Source organism: Heterocephalus glaber, unplaced genomic scaffold, assembly GCF_053883595.1.
Source record: "Heterocephalus glaber isolate CG9 unplaced genomic scaffold, H.glaber_assembly_v1.0 deba00000281, whole genome shotgun sequence".
NCBI lineage: Eukaryota > Metazoa > Chordata > Mammalia > Rodentia > Bathyergidae > Heterocephalus > Heterocephalus glaber.
Window position 1 is genome coordinate 25,680,011 of NW_028258139.1, and position 16,567 is coordinate 25,696,577.

General features: G+C 38.8%; 1 long non-coding RNA gene across 4 annotated transcripts in view; it reads left to right on the forward strand.

The window, feature by feature from the left end:
- Positions 1-16,567, forward strand: part of LOC110347684 (uncharacterized) — a 174,641-nt gene that overhangs the window by 121,106 nt on the left and 36,968 nt on the right. The window contains exon 6 of one of the 4 annotated variants that reach the window (XR_015441400.1): positions 1,285-13,623. The exons of the other annotated variants lie outside the window; for them this stretch is intronic. This is a non-coding gene — a long non-coding RNA (uncharacterized LOC110347684). Of the gene's footprint in view, positions 1-1,284; positions 13,624-16,567 lie in introns of those variants that run through there. 4 annotated transcript variants of the gene reach the window in all.

The window sequence follows — 16,567 nt, forward strand, 5'->3', positions numbered from 1 at the left end:
ATTACACTTCAAGTGTCTATGAAACAGAAACTCCAGTAACCTCCAAAGAGCCTATTTGTGTGTGTGTGTGTGTGGGGCATTACCTACAAAGGGTCACATTGCCTGGCTTGAGGAGAGGCAGCTGCTGACTTCCAGGCTAAGGACAGGGGGAACGGAGTGGAGCTCAGCTTTCTAGGAGAAAGCCCCACAGAGCGCAAGCAGAGGATGTGGGAGCTGTGCCTGCACCCTGGAGTCAGGAGCATGCCTGCAGATCCTCCTGTACAAGTCCCACAGATCCTCCTATAGTTTGACCGTTCCCACTACTCAGCTCCGTGACACTCACTCCTCCCTTGATGGCAACGTCCAGCTTTCCTTTGTCCAGGCTTTTCTGTGTGTGCTGTCTCAGCTTGGGAGTCATTCTCTTGCTCTGCCTTTACCCTCTAATGTCTAGAGCCTGATTATTGTTGATCTGTCATATCTTCTCTGAAACGTCCCTTACCAAACCCCATAGTCATTCCCAGGACTAACATAGATAGGTCATCTCAATCCATGATGTCCTTTCCTTTTTTCCTTTTTCAGAGGGAGATGCTAGAGATTGAACTCAGGGCCTGTGCACTGGGCTGTATACCTAATCCCTTTTGTAAATTTTGAGACAGGGTCTCGTTAAATGGCTAAGTTGCCTAGGCTGGGCATGAACTGGTGGTCCTCCTACCTCAGCCTCCCAGAGTTCTGGGACTGCAAGTGTCCCCTGCCACACCTGTCCCATGGCATTCTTCTTGCTTTCCCCTTTGTAACATTGTTTCTGTTCAGTCATTTTTATTTTCCACTAAACTGTCTTCTCCTAAAAGGAGACCGGGGAGAGCCTGTCCTGTTTTTATTCTTTTACCCCCACTTCCTCACACAGACAGCCCCGGGGCTCTTATCACATCCCAAATATTTGCTGAGTAAGTAAAGTAGTGAATAGAACATACTTATTTCATAAATTTTTCATTGTGGGCTTCTATCACCTATTATGAACCACATATATTAGCTCATTCAATTATATATATTATATATGTGTATGTATACGTGTCTGTGAGGTGTGGAAAGAATATATGAGTGTCTGCTGATTATGGGTTATAAAGCTGAAGTTCAGAGAGAAGAGGAACTTTGTGGAAGTTTCACAGCTGTCTGGTAGAGAAAGACACAATGGGGCTTTGGCCCCTGTACACCACGGCTCAAATGCACAGCCTCCTATCTAGCTGGTTCTCATCATGACCTTCAAATACTCAAAAATCTCTCTTACTTGTTTGTCTTCATTTTTAGAAATCTCTGCTGGATATGTGAGCAGAAAGTCGGAATGCAGGAACATAAACGTGGGTTCAAGGTCAGCTACATTTTATTGATAATGGAAATTATACCCCCTGAGAATTCTGGATACATCGACTATAGCACCAGGAATTCAGAAATAGAATTTCTCCTTCAAATTTGGTAAATTCTGACATCTGAGCCCATAGTATTTGGAGCAAGCACACCTGCAAACATTAAGGAGATGAAGTGCATTTTTGTTGATACATATCCCGCATCAGAAAAGTTCAGATACATTAAGAGGTGCTTTTGTATAATTCATGTTATTTTCCAGTGCAATTTTACTGGCCCTCCAAACATCATTGTACTCTTCACTATAAATATGCATTCAGCCCATTTCCAAACCACTAGACATTTGCCCAGCGGGCCATAAAAGCAATGTATCATGTAACCATGTATTGGGATGAAATTTCAAAAGCTCTCTATTTAGGCAGCAGGGCTTAGGGGGTTTGGGGAGCTGTAACATTATCCATTTAATTATACATTTGGACACTCTGAAAAAAACCCTGTATTATTTACACAATTGCCTGTAATATTCTCTCCAAGCTGTTAGACCTGACTCTCAGAAACCATTAGAATGCTAATCAAGAGAAGAATATGAAACATACTGTATTTCCTTGGTGTAACTGCAGCAAGTTTTCTGGCCACTTTTATTTAAGCTGTATGTTTTCCCCTCCGCTCTTGTACAGGAAGAAGCCCTTCTGTAGTCTTTTAGGGTACTAGGTTGCTAATTTGGGAATTCAGTATAATATTGCCTCTATTTCTCAAAGACAATGTCTTGTATAAAGCATAGTACTTAGATTCGAGGAAAGTAAAGTTGGTAGAATGGGCAAGTTATTACATTCAAGGGAAAAACGTGTTCAAGGAGATGATGCTCCCAGGGACAGACATTGCCATTAAATAGCATCACTTGGGTTAATACCTGTGTCACGTGGACAATGTCTCTTTCTGAGTCTCAGGAATTCTAGAGTGTGACAGAGGAAGATAAGTGCATGGAAGAAGCCCCAAGGGGCTTTATTAGTAGCAGTAGTACTTTTTGGTACTGGGGATCAAACTCAGGACCTTGCGCTTGTGAGGCAGGCGGCAGAACCACTGAGCTAAATCCCAGGCCCAAGGGCCTTTATTATTTTACCATGAAATCTGCAGGTGCTGGCTGCCCAGAGGGGAATAAGAAATAGTTCTTACCTTCAAGGAATGCAGGTTTCAGAGAGGAAGGAAAAATAGTGCCCATTGATAAATGATCTGACCGAAGAACCAGACTTTAGCAGCATCGCCCAAGCCCAGAGATCCTCAGACGGGGCCCTGCTGCCCTGAATGCTTTCAGGACCTCAAAAGAAACTTCATTTTTCTCTTGTCTGTATCATTGCCTATTCCAGAAAATAATTATCTTCATTTATACCTCAGATGTGGCATATTAGTATTTGGCCCCACCTTAGGCCTTTCCTGACATGGCTTTCATTCCCATGTCCTTTCTATGCTTCCCCTGGAGAGGACTCCTTATGTGAAGTTTGCAAGGGCTTGATTCTATGAGGAACATACACCCTAATATCAAGTGAGATCTGAGAAGTCAGACAATTTCTACTTCTAATGTCTGCCTGGTGTCTTCTAAGAAATAATAGTTCTGAATGACTTTGAATAGCCAAGCATTTGCATACTAGGTGGATTATTTCTCTGTTTTTCATTCTGTTATCACTACTCATTGCTTTATCATCACATATTGCAGCCACTATTCCCTATACTCTCTAGATATAAAACAGTCCCACTATGTGGGACATTTAGGAGGGGTGCTTTATTAAAGCACATTATCCTTCTTCAGAAATCTTTGAAATGTAAAAGGAGATCTGGACCATGGACTTAATATTATCAGAAATGCTTCTTCCCACCTTGCTTCATTTTGGATTGGCAAAGGAATAATGCTGCTAGCAAAGTGCACTGAATGTAGAAGAATGGCAAATGTTGACTCATGGGTTACAAGAGATAATAGAATTTTTACAGAATGTATGATACATTTATTCATTTTAACATTAATGAAGGAAGATTTGCTCTTACAGGTTAAAAATAGCCCTTGACAAAATCTGGCTAGATCATGGATGTGTCCTTCCTGGAAATTTGTTTGAACATAAGTGGTTTCTTGCCATCACTGAAATTTGCTTTTATGGGAATCTTAGGGCTATGAAAATCAATCAATGGATCATTAAATGCATCCTCCACTCCTGCCATTAAATGGGTCCTTCCATTCCATAGATATGCGATATAATGGAAATAATTTAAGAGCTCTAAAACTCAGTCTTTCCCCTCTATCATTGGAATAGTAACAACCACCTAACAAGATAGCAGTAAGTGAGATAACTTCAGTAAGGTACAAGTCTAGTTCTCCTATATAGCAGGGGTTAAGTATATGGCATCATTATATTACGCTTCACGCATCAAATAGAGTCTTTGCTTTAATAATTTGCACTGATGATTACAGAAGTTTTGCTTTCCAACATTTTTCTCTTAACTCTCCTCCAAAGGAAGAAAGAAACATGGAGGAGAAGGTGAAACAAAGAAAGGAAAAATAAGGTATTAGACAACAAGACCAGAGTATTTCAAAGTGTGTGAAAGTCACATTTCTTTGCCCAGAAATCTGGTCTATTTATATTTTAGGCTTGCGGGTCAGCTGGCTTTGCTGGAGGGACCCGAACCCCATTGTTTACTTGTGCAATCCTCACTTTAGCTGGCAGCTGCTCCAGTCCACGAATTTTACAGCAGGAAGTATAAAGTGCTGCTGGATCTGGGTGCCTTAGAGTCCTGGGTAGAATTATTCCCTCTTAAAAAAAAAAAAAGTGACAATAAGCTAAGGACTATTAAGCTTCATGGCCTTGATCTTATCTTATTGCATCTACTCTTACCAGTTCTTAATCACTGCAATGTAATAACACTTTTAAAATTTATTGAGACAATTAAAAGCAAACAGTTCTTTTGACCCTAAGCTTTTTCAAAGGCACATGGCATTACAAAAGAAAGTGGAGCTGAAATGCTTTTCAAGGTGTTTCCAATTTTATGCCCATTTTAGCCTCCACTCTGAAAGGAGTAAAAGGGAGATGGATGGTAGTTCCAAGAAGCTACAATTCTGCTGTCAACTTTCCCATTCATTGTGAGGTGATCTTGGTCATCCAAAGATGATCAACATTCATAAGCAGTGAATGTTTAAAGTTTAAAAAATTGTTATGCAAAACACATGTTGCCATTAATCATTCTTAACCCCCCTTGCTTGAAACACACTTATCCCATTGCTCTTGCCACTTTCTGAAGCAGTTCTGCCTTCCTGAGTGTCTTTAGATGTGATCAGAAGTACTGTGAATGCTGCTGGTGAGTGCCATGTAATGGAAAGGCAGGCTCATAAAAACACTGTGGTGTGTCCTCATCTGCCTTGTTCACAGGCTCTGGCACCAGGAGATCTGGCTCCTCCCCAAAAGGATGGTGAAAGGTAAACATTGTAGATTGATTCAGGACATTTTAGATTGATCCAGAACAATGCAACTGAAGACGCTCATGAAGGAGAACTTCCAGAAGTGATTCAGAAAGTGGCAAGAATGATAGGACAAGTGTGTTTGAAGTAAGGGGGGAACATTTTGAGGGGGATCAATGTGTCTTCTATTGTAATACATTTTAAAAATTTAGGTTCTGTACTTTTTTCTATCACAGCTCATCTGTAAAATAGGAAAGGATTCAAGGTCCCTTTAATTTCAAAAATAGTTTCCTAGATAGAAAGGAAATAACTCTATTGGGTCACTGAAAACAAATGTTGTACTGAGGATCTTGAGCTGCTGTTTTGAGTTCATTCCTAACAGGACCCTGCTGTGTCCGCTGCACTGACGCATAAGCAATTTCACATGTGACTTCTCCACTCTGCCCTGAGCTACCGTTAACTGGACAGGAGGCTAAGAATCATACTGCATAGGGGCCCATAGATCAGGAAGCTGTGACTCAGAGCTGGCAGGAAGTGATCCTAATTGAAGGACCAAGGCAGTAAGAGTCCTTGCCAGGCAGTTCATGACCTGCTTGGAAGGTGAACCCAAAGGCAGTTCAGGACTGGTGTGGGCAATGTGGTCCCTGGATAAGCTGAAGTCATTACAGAGCTAGTAGTGGAACAGAAAAACAGTGGGTAGGGTAACCGTGTGTGGAAAGGTTTGGAAGGATGGAATAGCACTGTGCTGAGGCATCTGTAGCTAAGTATTTCAAACACTGGAGTTAGGATTTGTGTGGAAGACATGGGGAAATTAGAGACAAAATAGGGCAGGACCAGATCCAGACGAGCTTTGGTTGTCAAATCACTCAAATCTCACCTGCAACTTGGACATGCCAGGAGGTTGCTCTAGAATTCAAGCTCTTAGGCCACTATTGATTTGCTCTTCAGTGTTCCATAGGCCTGAAGTTCAATCTACTCAATGGAAACTCATTCTGCCAAAACTACTATAATCACACACAGTAGGTGTTATACTCGTACAAATGTTCTTAACTGAATGTTGCTTCATGTCACTAAGTATTATATTAGAAATGAAACCTGCATTATGAGCTATCTAGATATCTGAAATGAGAATGACAGCAAAAATACGATAATAAAGCCATCTTCTGAGCATAGGGACTACTAAAATTAATACTTTACATATATATGGTCTCCCTTAATCATCGCATCCATTTTGTATTACTACTATTTTTTCTTTGTAGATGAAATCATGAAGGCTTAGGATGGTTAAGGAAATTGACGACAGCCACAAAAGCATGAAAATTGCAAACAATGCAATTGAGATCTGGCTCTGATCAGTCTGCCTTTGGTTTGGAAATGATAAGAAAGCAACAGAATTGAGAAACCTGAATGTCCTGAAAGGCATACAGAAAGTGACTATGAAAACAGAGAGAGAGAGAGAGAGAGAGAGAGCGCACCAGAGTGGTAGAGTAAGACAGCAATGAAGTATTTCTAAAATGACTGCTGTTAGTAAATGCTAGCTTTGATTAACCTCCCACCATGTCTGCTTTCCTCTTTAGCTGCATCCTTTTGTATCCTTCATGTTAGCTGTCAAATATAACCTAGAAATAAATAGAGATTCCAGTATACTCACAAAAACCATTTAAGATAGATGCATAATACCCATGTTGCCTAGGAGAACAATGAGATTTAGAATGAGGACTTCTCAAGGTCACAGTGTTGGTCATGACTGAACTAACATTTGCACCTCAGCACCTCAACACCAAGAATCTGTCTCCTTCCTCAAAAGCTGCAACAAATGGCCTCTGTTCTCATGGTCAAGCACCTTTCTTTCTCTAATTTCCAAGATTTTTGAAGCAGTGCCATCTCTGTTGTACTCAAAGCTGACACCACCATAAACCAAATGGGAGAATTAAGTCCATTACTAATGCTTAAAACTCAATTAAGGTATGCCCACCTACCAACCGACCAGGTGCTGAAGTGAGACACCTATAATTATCTCTTTATTGTTTGCTCATTTTAGGGGGCCTTCCCTGCCCCTCCCTTTCCCTGCGAGATCAGGAATTTGCATCTCAGAGGCTCCTTGGTGGCTGCATCTGCATTTCCAAACATCTGGCCGGTTTCAACCAATGAGGCCCTAAACACACTGCTCCTTGGCCTACGTGAGAGTTGCAGGGATGGCTGGATTTAGGATGCAGACTCAGTAATAGGCAACCAGATAGGGCTCCATATTATTTTGCTCATAAAAACTTAGATATGTACAAACCAAGCTGGGCTAGATGGAGCAAAAAATGAAAACAAAGCATAACTTAGTTAACAGGTTAGAAAGCGAGCTTAGTAAGGGGGAAGAATTCTGCTATTTCTTTCAACATCAAAATTCTGGCTAGTGATTGCAAGAGAACAGAATCCAAAGAGATTTGTGAATAGTCAAGGAAAGAAAGCAGAGGAAATACATCCACTTTTAAAGATAGGGTAATAAGAAGTTCTTTTATTTGAATAGTGCCTTACAATTGAAAAAAATGCATTGCACTTGTGGGCAAAGGATAGCAAATAGTGACTTTGTAGACAAATAACAGTATTTGAATCTAGCTCTTTTCACTTATAAGCTGAGTGAACTTGGACAAATCATTTAATCTTTTCATGCCTTTTTCTGAGGATAATAAGCGTTACTGCTACCTTCCTATTAAAGAATTTTGTGTTGATTAAATAAAATAAGATACATAAAGTGCTTAGGAAATGCTTACTACATAGTACGTGCTAAGTAAATGGTTCCTATTATTATCTCATTTGTTCCATACAAAAAGCCTGCAAAGGAAGTTGAATAATATTATCTGCATTGGTGAAGTGGAAAATTGAAGCCCAAAGTGGTTAAGAAATTTATCTAAGATCACACTAGTAATAAGTTGTATGACTATTGTTCAAACATGGCTTCAGTGTCTTTCTTCACTCACTCATCTATCCATCTGTCCATTCATTATTTTTCCTTCATTCCATGTGAAATGAGTCTTTGTGATGTGCCAGCCACGCCCTTAGGGAGACAGATTAATCTTGACAAAGATGTTTCCTAAAATGTGTCAGAGTAGGGTTTACTCCAAGTCACCTGACAAAGGCACTGATTTGGGGGAAGCTGAAGTCTGGAGGCGGGAATGGGAAAAATTGTCAATGACTATCAGGCTTTTGAGAAATTACCAAGCCAGAGACTCTCAAACATCCCAGACTGCAAATCAGGAAGTCTTGCTCTTCTTAGGGAAACACCATGAATTACTGACTTGTTGACTTAATGAAGGGGACATTATCAAATTCATTTTACACACGGAGAGTTTAGAAGTTAAACTTTCAGGCTCATGAGTTGAACTCTTTGCGTTTAAACCTATCCCATCTTTCAGTGGTTGCATGATTTACAATACGTTGTTTAACTTCTCTGAGTTGCTGTTTACACCTCTATTACATGTGGCTAAGGGTTGGACCTCCTACCGAGGGTTGAATAAGATAATGCAGAACTTCTCAGTCTTGTGTTTTTCTGAATTAACCTCCTGCAGACAAGCTAAAATACACCAGCTTGGGAAATGACCCTGCTTTTAGGATTATCTGGAGGAAGGTTTTTTAATCTTCTCCCTGTGATTGTACAGGAGGAAGAGGAATAAGCAATGATGTATCAGAGTTGCAATGCTATCCTGCCCAGTCACAGGTATAGAAAGTTGTTATTTGTAAGTCTTTGGAGCCTGATACTGCAAGTGTATGCCAAAATCATCTATTCGGTGAATTTTCTCCCACAAATGTTCATGTAATGCTTACTACATGCAAAATACTGTTCTAGGTATCACAGAAACAAATGATTAAGATGGAAAAGGTCTACCTAGAATGTACATTTTAGTAGAGTGACAAACATGATAATTTAAATCAGTAACACATATATGCAATGAAGCCTGTAAAATAATACTACTGTTGCTACTATGACAATGACTAAAATGGTAATAATAGTGATATTATTACCAGCAAAAGAGGGTTAACTAAATAATAGCAGTGTGAACTATATCTATTGACATATCACATGTCTTCTTTTTTCTCTATGGAGTACCTATTAATAGCTCTTAGAGTAGGTTTTTGTGGGTTATGGTTTGGAAAACACCACTATTTCTTTGAGAAATTAATTTTGACGTCCAGTTTTCAACATGCCTGCCCCTGACTTTTGCAGGGCTTAGGATAAGTGTGCAAAGAGAGGCCCCTGTGCTGTATGTCTAAGTATTTAAACATCAAAAATCGAGCCAATAAACCTAGATTTTTATCTGACCGTGATAAATATACTATCACAACAATCCCCAAGGGCAGTTTGGATTTGGCATTCCCCAGGTCTTGGGTGTGGGCTGGAAGGTGGTAGCCTGAGGAGAATGGGCTCCTGAGGATCAGCCTCCTTCTCTTTCCACCCCAACCCCGTCCTGTACCATGAGATGTTTGTGCAGGATGTGAACCCTCACACACTCCCACAAACAGCTGCCTCCTGGATCCTACTGGTGTGGGTCTTTGGCAGTTTGGGCAGGAAGTTCCAGAATTTCCCAGAAAACAAAGAAACACAAAGTGGAGTCACTCACAAATGTCGTATGGTGTGATCCAGTTCCTAGTGCTGGAATTGGAATGATCTGAGACCTGGAAAGTACTGATATTATGCTCTGCATGTTTAAGATGTTTTGTCTAGAAAGAAACATGCCTCATGGGAAATGCAAAACAATGTAACAGGAAAACATAGATTTGGGAAATATTTTATAGACATGTCTTGATGGTAACATTATTAATTGATCTCCTGAGGCTTTAGAATTGAAACAAATGTTGAATCTTGGAACAGGTAAGAGTAAGCAAGTTCAAAATCATGGGCAAAATATTTTCTTTCCTTGAGTCTCACTTTCCTGTCTGAAAATTGAAAGATTTGGATCCTAAGTTTTTGTCCTGGCACATTCCTCTATTATTTTGTGATGTGGTCTTCAGTGGATTTTTCTATGCAGTGGAAATCAAGGACATTTATTAAGGGAAAAGAGCCTGAGCAATGAGATGTTTACCAAGACCAATAATCATCTCTCTATTTTCTTTTCTTTCTTGGTACTGGGGATCAAAGTCAGGACCTTGTGCTTGCAAGCAGGCACGGTGCCACTGAGCTAGATCCCCAGCCCTGTCTCTTATCTTCTAGTTCATGATTTTTGAATACATTGCATCCTTGAATTTTTATCCCTAGCCTGTGACACTGGTATTCTTTTCTCCATTTGTCACTGGAGAAACTGAAGCTGAGAGAAGATAAGTGAATATCCACAGCCTCTTAACCTCTGTAGGACAAAGCTAGGTCTCAGTTCCTCTTCACAGCCTAAAATTATAATGTGGGTGTGCACATTTTTAAACACATTGCATTTGGGAAAGGTGGTATTGCAGGTGTGAAATCCATTCTTTCTGAACGAGGAGGAGGATAAAAAACAGCACACATAAGTATGTTTCTTATGACTCATTAGTCAACTTAAAGAAGGGCCTTCATTGCAGACGAGAAAGCATTATTGGAGCTGCTGCTGGCGTGATACACATGAATTCACGCGCCCTCACTGCAGTATCATCACACTGCCCCAGACACCCAGACTCTGAAATAATGCAGCCAGAGGGACATTCTCCCTGCACATATGCTCTAAATGCATAAAAGCTCAGAATGTGTCTCTGGATATTGCTTCTGTTTCCATCCTCTAAATAGAATGTGTGAGCAGCCTGGCTTACTGCCCACAGCATTCTACCTGCCACACGGGAAAGGCCGAACAGGATGGAGACAAAGGAGGCTTCATTTTTCACAATGCTCTCCCCTGGGCTCTCTTGGAGATTCAAGGCAGGTGGAGATCACAAAGAATACCAATAAATAAGCACCAAAGGTGAGTGATGAAGTAAAGAGCAGGAGGAGGTCTGTGGGAAATCAAATATGCAAAACTTCACAAAGGAAGCAAACCAAATATAGGTTTACTGGAAATGAATCAAATGACATAGTGAGTCAAAACAAGCAGAGAGAAGAGAGATAAAATAATCAAATGGAAACATTTTTGGGATAACATCTTGCTGTGTCCAGCCACAAATGATGGCCAGCAGAAACAAGTCTATGTTCTCTTCATACTGTGTGCTGAGGAGCTATGCTGTCACTCTCTGCTTGTCCCCCTAATACTGTATCTGCAAGACCTTGGGCCAATTACTGTAATTTAACTTCCATAGCCTTAGAGCTTTGAATGAAAAATGGGGATAGTTATGCCAACCGCATGATTTATTTATGATGAGTGTATTAGATATTGCATGCACATTAGCTTAGGTCAGGTTTGGAACATAGTTCAGTTTTAACTGGAAAACAATAGCTGCCACTATCAGTATCATCATTAATTTATATTTCTTTCATTGGTTAACACAAAAACTTCAATAAATGTTAATTGCACCTATCAAAAATGATAACATCAGACAATGGAGAATGATTTACATATAATAAAACATTCATTTCAAGTGTAAAACTGAATGAGATTTGATAATTCTATACATTCATGTAATAACTACCATAACCAAAACAAAATCCTCATGCTCTAAAACGTTGTTTATTATCCCTTTGAGGTTTACTTTTGACTTCTTGTGCAGAAAACCACCAATCTGCTTTATGTCACCTTAGATTAGATTCACAGTTTTTAAAATTTTTCTTAATGGAATCATGAATTTCATATTAATTTTATGTTCATGGGATCACGAGCTACTCTGTTTCTGGCTTCTTCCATGCAGTATAAATAAGTTTAAGGTCCATTCATGTTATTGCTACTTGATTTTGTAATTTATTCTTTATTCCTTTGCACTATTGAGTAATATATCATTGTAAGGATATACTAAAACTTTTTATTTATCTGATTAGAGATACTTTTTTCCCCCAAAATGTCTGCAGGGAAGAATGACTGCATTGGCTGTTAGACTCTAGACGATGAGTGTTATGCCTTAGCAGAAAGTTTGTCTGCATTTTGCACGTGTCCAGAGACTTTGCCTGAGACTGAGATTAAGGGCAGTGGACTAATTAATCTGGCAGAAGAAATTTCAAGGCAGTCTAATGTTGAGGCAGAGGCATGGCTCCCATTGGGTGCTTTTAGCTAGATTTATGTTGAGAATCAAGAGCAAAGAGTCTTCAGGAATGATTTATTTAAAACATTTTGAGTTTGGCTAGAAAGGAAGTCCCAGTAAAGTTGTGGCTGGCAAAGATGGAACAGAGGAAAAATTGGTCACTAAAAAGACTAGCAAGAGGACCAGGGATTTAGCTCAGTGGTGCCACTGCCTGCCTCGCAAGTGCAAGGCCCCAAGTTTGATCCCTATACCAAAAAAAAAAAAAAAAAAAAAAGACTAGCAAGAAATAAAGTCAAGTATTTCAGAAGAAGACAGAAAAGATGGGCTGAGGACATCACGAGAACCAACAGCCTCTGCAGCCTCAGAGTTGCAAAGGTGAAAGACTTTGTTTTGAGAAGAGAGCCCCAGAGCACCACATTCCAGAATGGTGGTGGCCAAGGGAAGTTGTTCCTTGGGATTTGGTTCACAGGTGCTGGACCACTACAGCCAAGAGAGAAGGAAGCCTAGCTACTGCTCCAGCTGGCGGCAGACCTTGGTATCATCCATATGATGCTGGTTTTAGGTACATGCAGAATGCAAGAGTTGTGGGGTCAGGAAGGCTTCCACCCAGATTTTGGAAGGCCTGAGAGGCCAGGCAGTGTGTCCCTGAGAGAGCAGTGTGTAGGTGTGAATGTGAAGCCAAAGGTGCAGTGGAGACCCCAGAAGTTTGGAGAAGCCAGGAGCATGGATTGTCTGAAAAAAAGAAAACTGCAAGGAGGGAGCACAGCTGGCCCCAGAGAGAAACCGTGGGAGCTACAACCACTGGCTATAACTGTGGAGCCACCCAAGCCCTTTGGAGTTCACATCTTGCCACAGATTGCTGGGGATGCTGGAAGTGAACTGTGAGATTTAATATTTGCCCTGCTGGATTTTGGGTGTTCGCATTCCTTGCTATCCCCTTCTTTGCAACTTTTAGAATGGAAGCTCTTGTCTTGTTCCATTGAATGTTGGAAGTGATTAACTTTCTTTTCATTTGTACAGGGGCTTGCTGATAATAGTTTGCTTTAAATCTCAGAGGAAACTTTGGACTTAAACTTTTCAACAATGGTGAAACAGTTAGGACTTTGGCAACTCTTGGAGATGAACTAAATGCCTTTTGAAAAAAGGGATATGCTTGAGTCTTTAGGGGGCCAGGGGTGGAATGTTATGTTTCACAGGTAGCTGGATCTAGAGTGTGTGATGCAGGAATTGGTTCAGAGTACAACGCTAGGATCAAGGGCACTATAATTAAGGGTGTGAGTACTACCTGCCCTAAGATAGCCTGGATAATAAAGAAGGGGTAGAAAGACCTGTGGTTGTCCCTTACTTGCTTTGCTACCTTCTGCCCACTGTAATCTGTTTTTCCTCTGTGATGGCTGTCTGCCATGTCACTGTCTTTGAGCCAGCCAATTATGGACTGAACCTTCTACAAACTGTGAGCTACGTAAACCTTTCCTCTCTGATTTATGGGTTTTGGGTATTTTGTTTCAGCAACAAGAAAAGTAACTAAGACATATGATATATAATTGTACTAACACTAAAAATATAATTAGCCATTCTAGTGGTTATATGTTATGTAGTTGTATTAGCTATTTCTAGATCTTATCATGTGAGGAATCTGTTTCTATTAAAATGTTTGGATCAATTTTATACTGCTTGTTTGCTTTTATTAAACTTAGAGTTTCAATATGTTCTAGATTTGAGTCTTTTGTAAAATTCATGTAATTATAAATATTTCAGCCCACTATATTGTCTACTCTTTCATTTTCTTGGTGGAATCTTACAAAAGGAAAAATTCATAATTTTTGATGATAAATTTATCAATTTTTCTTTTATGGTTTATGTCTATGAAATCTTTGTCTGCCTCAAGATAGCAAAGAATTTTTTCATGTTTTCTCCTAAAAATTTTAGAATTTTATTTTTACATTTCAGTTGATGAACCCTATACATATAATTTTTATATGGTGTCAGGTAAGTTTTGTAATTAGTTTATTTCTGAGTGTGTATAGCAATTGTCCTAGAATCAATTTTTGAAATGTCTCTTTTATTATCTTTGAATTAATTTTGTTCCTTTATGGAAATAAACTGATTACATATATGGTACATAGATCTATTTAAACACTACTTCTGTTCATTGACTGGTCTTTTTGACAATATCACACTGTATTGATTAATCTTTTTTTTTTCTGCCATTAAGTTTATTGGTACATTTTAGGGATAAAATACAGTTGCATTCATCGTTGGGATCTTGTACCTCTACATGAGTATCTTGGTTCTTTTTTTTTTCCCCTTCCCTGCCCTCCCTTCACGCCCTCCATCCTTCCCTATTTGCAAAGACTTTGTTTCCATATTTTTCCTTTTCTCATATTTTTTCTTTTCCCTTTTTCCTTTCCCCTACCCCTCCACTTCCCCTGCTCCTTTAGACCTTTACTTCCTGTTACACAATATCAAATATACATTTTTAAAATTACAATATCAAGATCTAGGAGACATTACCACAGATTTTACAGAATTTAAAAGGATATAGAAAGCATATTTCAAAAATCTGTTTTGAAATAAATTTGACAACTTCTAAGAAGTACCTTCGAAGACAAATTAATGAAACTAACTCTGGAGGAAATATAAAATTTGAGTAGCACCTATTAAAGAAAGTATATTCCTAGCTTGAAAACCTACCTATATGACAACAACAGGCTCATATACATTTTAACTGATACATTATATCAAACAATTAAAGCAGAAAAAAGAAGGAACACTTCTCCCCTCATTTTAGGAAATCAATATTGTACTAATCCTAAAACTGGATAAAGATAATAGAAGAAAAAAGTATGAACATAGATAGAAATTTGTTTAACAAAACAAACTATTAGAAGTCAGATCTGGCAAGATGTAGAAAGTGGTTTTATTATAGGGATGGCAGTGTTGGTTCAGCATTGGAAGATCCACCCCCAAAAGTTATCATTTTAACAGAGGAAAGGAAAAAGCCATATGATCCTGTCACTAGTTGGAGAAAAAGTGTTGGACTAAATTCTACAGCTATTCATGGTAAAAGCTATCAGGAGACCAGAAGTAGAACAGAACCTTCTCAACAGATTAAAGACATGTACTCCATACTTCCAGTGAGAATGCCTTATATTAATGGAGAAGATACAAAGCTTTCCCCTTAAGGTGGGGAATAAGGGCAGATATGCTTACTCTTCATCTGTCCATTAAACTTTGAAACCTAGTCCCCACCAAAATAGTCTGGCAATAAAATTACACAAATTAAGGCAGGATTGGCAAGGTAGAAGCAAAATCTTTATATGTAGATGAAATGATCATCTACAGAGAAAATACCAAGAAATCTCTAGGAGCCTCTAGAACTTGTATTTGAATTTAGCAGGATTAGAAAACACAAGGTATATATAAAAATTCAGGTCTGTGTATACTTGCTATAAATGAAGAATTGGATATTGAAATTTATAAGTTATGTAGGACTACAAAGGACCTAGAAAAGCTAAAAAAATACAAAAACAAAAACAGTGTTGGAAGACATTTAGTACCTAATTTTAAGACCTCTTCTAAAGCTACAATAATCAAGGCAGTTCTGGTGTAAGGAAAGACATATAGATTATTTGAATAAAACAGAGAATCTAGAAATAGAACCACACATATAAGGTCTGCTGAGATTTGAAAGATTATTTAACATTATCATTTTATAGAATATAAACTCAATTCAAGAGCTGAGGAAGAGATAGTGTTTTCAGCAAACGGCACTAGAACACCTGGTATTTGTGTACAAAAAATTAACCTCAACCTCTTATTTCCATACATGAAAATAACTTGAAGGTATCTATGAACCTAAATATGAAAGCCTAAAAATATAAAACTTTAAGAAGAAATTATAAGGGAAAATGTTTATGAATTCAGGGTAGGCAAGAACTACCTAGTGTACCAAAGACATGATGTGTAAAAGAAAAAAAATTGATAAATGAGATTCCATCAAAATTTAGAACTTTAAATGACATAATTAAAATGAAAAGTAGTCCTTAAACAGACCCTATTTACAATGCATATAAGCTATGACCAGAATATATAAAGAATTCTTAGAGCTCATTAATAGACAACCCAATTAAAAAGTAGACATAAGAAGATGATAAATAGTACAGCACAATGAAATGTGTGCAACTGTAGAATCAGAAAAATACTAATCAGTACAATAACAAGATTGAATTATACACTCATTAGGGAGATGAAGTTAAAAGTTTTGAAAGACTTGTCATGACTTTTTCTTTTTGTTGGATTCTCCCCCTTTGTGTTTAATTTGTCACACCCAATGGATTCATTCTGCTGGGTTTCCTGGGGTTGTGATCCTCATTGTCTTTTCCCAGGGTTTTGTCTGAAAATTTTGGAGTGCCGGTTTGATATTCATGAAGTTCCTGAGGTGCTCTTTATCATGAAAGTTTCTTATTTCTCCATCAACTTTGAAAGATAGTTTTGCAGGGTACATCAATCTGGGTTGGAGGCTGTTTTCCTTTAGGGCTTGAAATACATCACTCCAAGCTCTTCTTGCCTTGAGGGTTTGCATTGAGAAGTGTGCTGTGATTCCGATGGGCTTTCCTTTGTACATGATTTGTTTCTTTTCTCTCACTGCTTGTAGAATTTTGCTCTTTTGTT